This window comes from Dama dama, chromosome 5 (assembly GCF_033118175.1).
Source record: "Dama dama isolate Ldn47 chromosome 5, ASM3311817v1, whole genome shotgun sequence".
Lineage (NCBI taxonomy): Eukaryota > Metazoa > Chordata > Mammalia > Artiodactyla > Cervidae > Dama > Dama dama.
The window spans coordinates 124245471-124253644 of NC_083685.1; the positions used below are offsets into that span (position 1 = coordinate 124245471).

The 8174-nt window shown below is 37.4% G+C and overlaps 1 non-coding gene across 1 annotated transcript; it reads left to right on the forward strand.

Annotated features, from left to right (window-relative positions):
* Window positions 1-6568: 6568 nt before the first annotated feature.
* TRNAG-CCC (transfer RNA glycine (anticodon CCC)) lies at window positions 6569-6641 on the forward strand. The gene has a single exon. It is a non-coding gene; the product is annotated as a tRNA-Gly (tRNA).
* Window positions 6642-8174: the final 1533 nt, after the last annotated feature.

Sequence of the window (8174 nt, forward strand, 5' to 3'; positions counted from 1 at the left end):
TTCAATTCAGAAATATAAACTCTAAATTGAAGTCTATCTACAACCCAAGTCAGAATTTTCTAGTGTATTGCTTTGTGTTGAACATTAAACAGCAAGTAAACAAGTCTGAGTACTGCAAAGTTTACAGATAACAAAGCAACTTTAACACAATTCACATTTCTCCCGGAACTTGGCTGCACATTAAGACTTTGAATTTCTCCCCACTATGAATATAAATTATTACTATAAATTCTTTATGGTATTTTGGTTAGTTTTTATGATATTTTGTTGCTGTTTTATGATATTTAGAGTATAAATAAATGGGAACATATTTTGTTCTGAGTTGTATATAAATTTGGATAGATAGGAAAGAATAAACACAGGTCATAAGACAGAAAGGGAAAGGAAGTATACACTTGGTGTATATACACTAAAACACAGACGTACATTCATACCACAGTCACACACCATTTCAAGCATACCTCTGCCCATGGTACTAGCTGAGTCTATTGGTGAATATTAATTAGAGCCAGTATATGGCAAGTGTCCACAAAGCCAAGCAAAGGAAAACCACCAGAAAAAGAACAACTACTAAGAATCTGGGAGGTGAATGAACCAGAGCTCATAATAGCTCAAAAAGCCATGGCCAGCAGACCTGTGTTAGAAGAACTGTCAGAGGAAGTTCTGAAAGAAAAGGAAATTACACCCAGTGGGTACTCAGACCTACAAGAAGAAAGGAAGAGCTCTGGAAATGATAAAACACTGATTTCATTTTCAGTGTTTTTGAAAGATGATTGATTATTCAGAGAAAAGAAAATAGTGATGAACTGTAGGGTGTTAAACACATGTAGAAATTAAGTGTCTGATAATATTGATATAAAGGATGGGAAAGGGAAATGAAAGTATACAGTTTCCACATTATATGTTAAATGGCATGCTGTCATTTGAAAGTAGATTATGATAAAATAAAGATGAATATTATAAACCTTAGAACAACCATTTTCAAAATAACCCAAAGAAATACAGTCAACAAGCCAATAGAGGAAATAAAATACAAAAGAAAAAAAGAACAAAGAACAGACAAAACTAATAGAAAACATTCAGTGATCTTGTGGGTATAAGCCCAGTCATATCCATAATTATATTACATGTAAATATATTAAATACTCTGAAAGACAGAGAGTGACAGGCTGAATGAAAAAAAAAACAAAAAACAAGACCAGTCATAGATTATTTAAGAATGAAAAAAGTTAACCATTTATAATAAAAAGCTAGAGTGGCTATATGAATACCAAACAAAATAGACCTAAGGACAAGGAATATAATCAGAAACAAACAGGAACATTTTATAATGATAAAGATGGGCAATATATCAATAAACATAACAACCCTAAAAGCACATACATCAAATAACGGAGCTTCAAACTACATGAAACAAGAGCTGACAAAACTGAAAAAAGAAATAGATAAATTCAGACCCGTTTTGGAAATATCAGGCTCTTTCTCCCTTCCATATGATGTAGCAATTCCACCTCTAGATATTGACCCAAGAGAAATAAAAATATACACACAAAGGGGTTTGTACAACAATGTTCATAGCAGATTTACTCATAGTTCATAATAGCTAGAAACTGGAAACCTAAATGCCCATCAATAAGAGAATGGATAAAAAATGTGTGGTATATGCATACAGTGGAATAATAAATACGAGAAAAGAGAACAAGCTACTAGTGCCCATAATCACAAAGAATACAGACTTCATGATCACATATTTATGAAGTTTGAGAACAATCAAAGCTAATTTTTATCGAAAGAAAACAATAGTGGTTGTGTCTAGAGGCAACAGTGGATTGACTGGAAAGGTAATGGAAATGCCTGTATTTTGATGGGGTTTCGGTTGCATAAGTATGTGCAGTTTCAGAACTGTATACTAAAACTATGTATTTCACTCCAATTAAAGATAAACAAAAATTTTAAAAATCTACATATTTCAGTACATATATATATATATATATGTGTATGTATGTATGTAAGTTATTCCTCAATTTAAAATATGGTATGGCAAAAGCAATCAATCTAACTTGTATTAACAGAGGGAAAATAGAGACCTAATAGGATTATCTCAATAATGCATTTGAAAAACTTTAAAATTCAACACCCATTTATGATTTTTAAAATTTTTAGCAGACTGGGAATGGAGGGGAATTTCCTTAACCTGATAAAATACAGCTACTAAAAGATAAAGTCAGTTACAAATATCATTCTGAGTGGCAAAATATTGAAAACTTTCCTCCTGAGACTAAGAAAAAGATAAAGATGCCAGCTGTCATGACTACTATTCAACACTAAACTGGACATCCTAACCATATCAATAAGCAAGAAAAAGCCATAAAATGCATAAAGATTAGAAAGTCGTTACTGTCTAGCAACATGATTGTACATATAAAAAATCCAGAATAATCTAAAAACTACTGAAATTAATTAGCGAGTTTAGCAACATCTCTGGATACAAAGTCACTTCAACAGACCTTTGTGTTTCTGTATGTCAGCAACAAACAAATAAGAAATAAAAATTTTAAAACAGCATAATTTACAATAACATCCCAAGGCATGAAACTCCCAGGAAAAAATCCTAAGGGAAAATGTGCACATATCTATACTGAAAATTATGAAACATTACTGAGAAATTAACGAACTCAAATAAATGGAACTATACACAAAGAGATATACTCAGAAACACTATAGATAGGAAATTCCCCAGTGGTTCAGAGGTTAGGACTTCTAGCTTCTACTGCAGGAAGTATGGGTTGATCCCAGGTTGAGGAACTAAGATTGGACCAGGCACTTGGCAAGGCCAAATTTTGATTTATAGATAAATCAAAGTAGACTGCTAAAAATAACACCCAGGCAGGCAGAAAAGGGTGGGGGATGTGGGGATTAGGGGCAGCAGGGAAGAACTTGGCTTCTCAGGTGGTGCTAATGGTAAAGAACCTGCCTGCCAACGCAGAAGATGCAGGTTCTATCCCTGGGTTGGAAGATCCCCTGGAGAAGGAAATGGCAACCCACTCCAGTATTGCTGCCTGGGAAATCCCATGGACAGAGGAGCCTGGCGGGGCTACAGTCCATGGTGGCACAAAAGAGTCAGACATGACTTAGCAACTAAATAACAACATGTATGACCACAGTGGCTAAGACTCTGAGCTTAACAGGAAGTCTGATCCAATCCTTGGTTGGGGAACTAGATCCCACATGCTGTAATTAAGTAGTTCACATGTCGCAAGTAGGAAATTGCGTTCTGCAACTAAAAGATACCACATGCAGTAAGAAGATTAAATATTCCACATGCCACAACTAAGACCCTGCACAGTAAAATAAATATTTTTTAAAATATATGCATGCATGTGTGCTAAGTCATGTTTGACTCTTTGTGACCCTACAGACTGTAGCCCACCAGGCTCCTCTGTCCATGGGATTTTCCAGGCAAGAATACTGGAGTGGGTTGCCATCTTCCTGCAGGGTATTTTCCTGACCCAGGGATCGAACCCACATCTCCTATGTCTCTTGCAGGTGAGTTCTTTGCCATTAGTGCCACTTGGGAATCTGCTTGGCTTCACCAGTGTGCCGTATCTTTCACTGTGCCTGGTATCCTCCAGGCCAAGACTCTATTTAACTCTTAGAGGAAAACAACCCTCTGGTCTTTTGCCAAGGATGAGGGGCAGCACGTGGTTGAAGAGTGTGTGGAAAGGAATTTCCTTAAACGTATTTCTATCAAGCCTCATTATAGCTCACACCCCTTATCCTATTTCTAGAGGTACAAAATGCCAAAAATTCCTAACCCCTTTGAAGCTTCTATAGCATAAATTAGTTTGGTTGTTGCCTCCCCTCTAAAAGTTCATATGCAGCTGTCTGGAGATGTTAAATCAGTTACTTCTAATCCTTCTGATTTCAATTTGCAGAAGTGTGTTGCTATGATCTCTAGTCCTCTCTCCCTCAACTTTGTGGGTTTATGCTTTCAAAAAATCCCTTTATTATCTATCGTAGTGGTTTTTGAAGAGGGAATAAAAATAAATGCACGTGTTCAGCCTATCATCCTTATCCAGAAGCCTATGAGAAATGTTTAGTCTAGTGGTTTTCATTTTACTGTTTTCTTTTAAAAGTTTAAGAGAAGCCTTCCTGGTCATCTGGACACTGGTAAGTATTGCCATATGGTTTTAGTGCCCCATTTATATTGATGATGATTTACCAATCTCCTAAAATGTCATATTTTAACTTACTTCTACCACAATGTTTCTCAAACTAGAGGACAGGGCTTTTCTATATATATGTAGAAAAGTATCCTCACACTTTAAAAATTACTATCAGTGATATGGACCTGGGCTTTCCAGGTGACACTTGTGGTAAAGAACCCGCCTGCCAATGCAGGAGACATAAGAGCCGCGGGTTTGATCCCTGGGTCAGGAAGATCCCCTGGAGGAGGACATGGAAACCCACTCCAGTATTCTTGCCTGGGGAATCCCATGGACAGAGGACCCTGGTGGACTATAGTCCATAGGGTTGCAAAGAGTCAGACGTGACTGAAGCAACTCAAGCACACACGTATGATATGAAAACTCTGAAATCTTTTAAGCAGAAGAGAGGTATGTTTAGAGCTCCATCTAAGTCACATTGGCAGCTAGCTGAGCAAAAGTTGAATTTGAGAGGACAAGATGGAAGGCAGACTGGTGATTAGAAAACAATTGTAACCCAATATTGTCCACTTATAGTAGGGGCGGGGGGATAAGCACAGATTGGAAAAATATTTAGGATCCAGATAGTAAATGGATAGTAAATAGAGGGACTTCCCTGGTGGTCCAGGGATTAAGACTCCCAGCTCCCAATGCAACAGACCCAGGTTCCATCCCTGGTCAGGGAACTAGACTCCACATAATGAAACTAAGAGTTCCCTGTTCCACTAAGAGTTTGTAATCCACAGCTAAAGATCCCACATGCCACAACTAAGACCTGGCACAGACAAATAAATAAATAAAAATAAATAAATGTCTAAAAAACACTGTATTTTTTAAAACAAGGCTCTCCTCCCTTAAAAACAAGATAGCACATGGATTCAATTTGGATTCCAAACTAACAACAAAAAGAAAACCATAGTGAACTGTGTTAAGCATCATAGACAGAAAAATAGTAAATCACTGATTTATTTTGGAACAGTTAATTCATTACGATAAATACAGTATTATGGCAGCACAATTGAGATTAATGATGAAATCACTTTTAAGTTTCATAATTTTAACATTTTTGTTTCCTATTATTCCCAGGACCAATTATAACTGTGCAAAATTTTATCAACTGCACTGTCATAACAAACAGACAAATTATCTATTGTTAAGACTCTCATTTCTGACAAAATAACATTTGTTTTCTCAAGAAGCTGACATTTTTCAAGGGATTGAAAAAAAATTCCCATTAATAGGTCTATAGAAAAAAACATAAAAAAAGAAACATTTTACATCTTGAAAAGCATTAGGCACTAATTGTTTGAATCACAAATGCTAATCCATGTTCTTACTGACCCAGAACATCCCAGCTGATATTCAAAATTTTGTCATCAACTGTATTTTCTTTTTGCAAGCTAAGTTTCTACTCAGCTTCAATTCAATGCATAAATTTCTCTTCTTATAATTTCTTGAATTAAAACTGGAACAATTTTCATCATGGCTTTTTTCATAAAATAATAATTAATCATCTAAAAATGGTTTTGATTGAAATAACAAAAACTAGTTTCTGATACATAATTAGAACATCCGATAAATTTTGATTAGGAACTTGCTTGAAATTCATGCCATTTCAGATACTGAAAAATAAATTAATTTTTAGTTAAAAAAATTTTTTTACAAAGATGCTTATAAAAGTTGTTTCAGAATGAAGAGCACTCGAAGTTTGATCTCTCAGTTCTGTAGAACATAATCTTAGGTGAAAAGTATGTATATATACTCTTCAAGATTTTAATTCAACTAAATGACATATTTCTAAGATAGCTAATGAATTATATTTCACATGTAGACAAAAGAAAAAATTAATGTTTTATTATGGAAAATTTCAAACATATACAAATTAGAAAGGAGAGTGTAGTGAACTCCTACCATGCAGCTCATATTAATAACAGTTAATATAAGTGCTAATACAACATAATAGAAAAATTGTCAACTCTTAGCCAATCTTGTTTCATCTGTAGTCCTTATCCCCTTCCCACTAGGGCCCACACTCAACTAATTTAGGCAAATCTCATGCATCATTATTGTTTCATCTGCAGACATTTCAGTATGCATTACTAAGAGGTAAGAACTCTTTAAAATGATATTATTATTACACCTAAAAGAGTTAAGAATTTCTTAGATTCACCAAATATCCAGTTTGTATTCAAATTTCCCTGATTCAAACAATAAAATTACAGAATAACAAACCAACAGAAACACCAACATTAAGTTAAAAATCACGGCAGGGGATAAATTTCCACTATGACAGCCCAAGAAGTTCCACAGACCCACTCTGCAGTGGAGCTGGTGAAAAGTATAAAAAGATAACCATTGGGACTTCCCTGATGGTCCAGTGGCTAAGACTCCACACTCCCAATGCAGGGGGCCCAGGTTCGATCCCTGGTCAGGGAACTAGATCCCACATGCCCCAACTAAGACCTGGTGTGGACAAATAATAAATAAGTAAATATATATATATATATATATATATATATATATATATATATATATATATATATATATATATATAAAACAAAAAAAACCAGAAGGCTGTGTTGAAAGGCAACTGGAAGGAGAGTGTAGATTCCATGAAGATCAGGCTAATGCGTAAGTCAGCTAGTTTGCGGGAAACAATCAGGGAGAGCAACAGGAGACAGTAACCTCAGGAGCTGTTCCTTCAAAGGAGCCTGAGTCTGTAGAGCAATTTATGTGCCAGGGCATTGTTGAAAGCAACAGATCAACTGGCAATTAACGCATCTTGACAGCTGCATGTGGTCGGGGGGAGAGATGAAGAGGATCTAGCCCAAGTCACGGCTGACCCAGGGTGACAGCGGGCAGACCCCAAACGGCACTTCCCTGTGCATCAGAGCTTAACACTTCAGGGACCACAAAGATCAGTGGGAAAGAAAAAAGTCTTCAGAAGTGTGAGGAGAAGGAGGAGATGTGAACTGACACATTCTAGCGCTGGGTTGTGGTGGGTGAGAAGATCCTGCTTTCGCTGGCCGAGAGGGTGGAAGGTTCTTGGAGGAAAAACCCAAGGGGTTGTGGAGGGGGACTTTCCCCGGCCAGGTCATCTGGGAGGGCTTAGGAGGCCCTGTCTCTGCGGATGGATGTCCTGCAGGGTGGCCGTGGGCCAAGCAGACATGGAGTACAACCCATTTAGTAGGTTCTAGCTAATGAGAGAAGAGTGGACATCCATTTCTTGATCCCCAGGCCTGATCTCACCCGTAAACTGTGACTTTTCTGAGAACAGCGTTCATGGACTTTGTCGGTAGTGAGACCTGAAGGGATAAAAGGAGGACAAAAAGAAAATGGTAAAAGACCAAGTGAAATGTAGCATCTCAAAAAAAAAAAAATAGAATAAAGAAATGTGACATCTCCCAAGGTCCTGTGACCTCAGGTTACTTCTCAACAAAGTGGGGAGAAGGCGGTGGGTGAGGAGGGTGGCTTCATTAAAATAAGCCAGCCAGTCATAAACAAACAAGGGGGTTACAACAAGCCTGGAGGGGAGTGAGGGCGGGGGACCAGTACCCAGAGTTGCTACAACTCTAATGAAAATGTCCGGTTTCCAACAAAAATAGATGAGACAAGCAAATAAGCAGGCGTAAAAAACTAATAAACAGAAACCTCAGTTAAATAGAGTCAGGAGACAAAAGGGGAAAGCTTTCATGCCCAGCGAGGACAGCAGAGCCCAACAGGAAGAAGAAAGAGACCTCTTTCCTCCTGGCAAGGCTCAAGTGAAAAGCCTTGGAATCTTTGTTTACGGTAGCCCTCCCAGATCCTGTTTCCTCTGTAAAAGCCACTTCCTTCCCTTGCCCTGGGGGACCCGCACATGGTCCTTAGTTATAGATCCAGAATTCCGATTCTCTGCTGAGCTCAATGTGTTTTTTTTTTTTTTTTTTTGGCCGTGCCAAGTGGCTTGTGGGGATGTTAGTTCCCTGACCA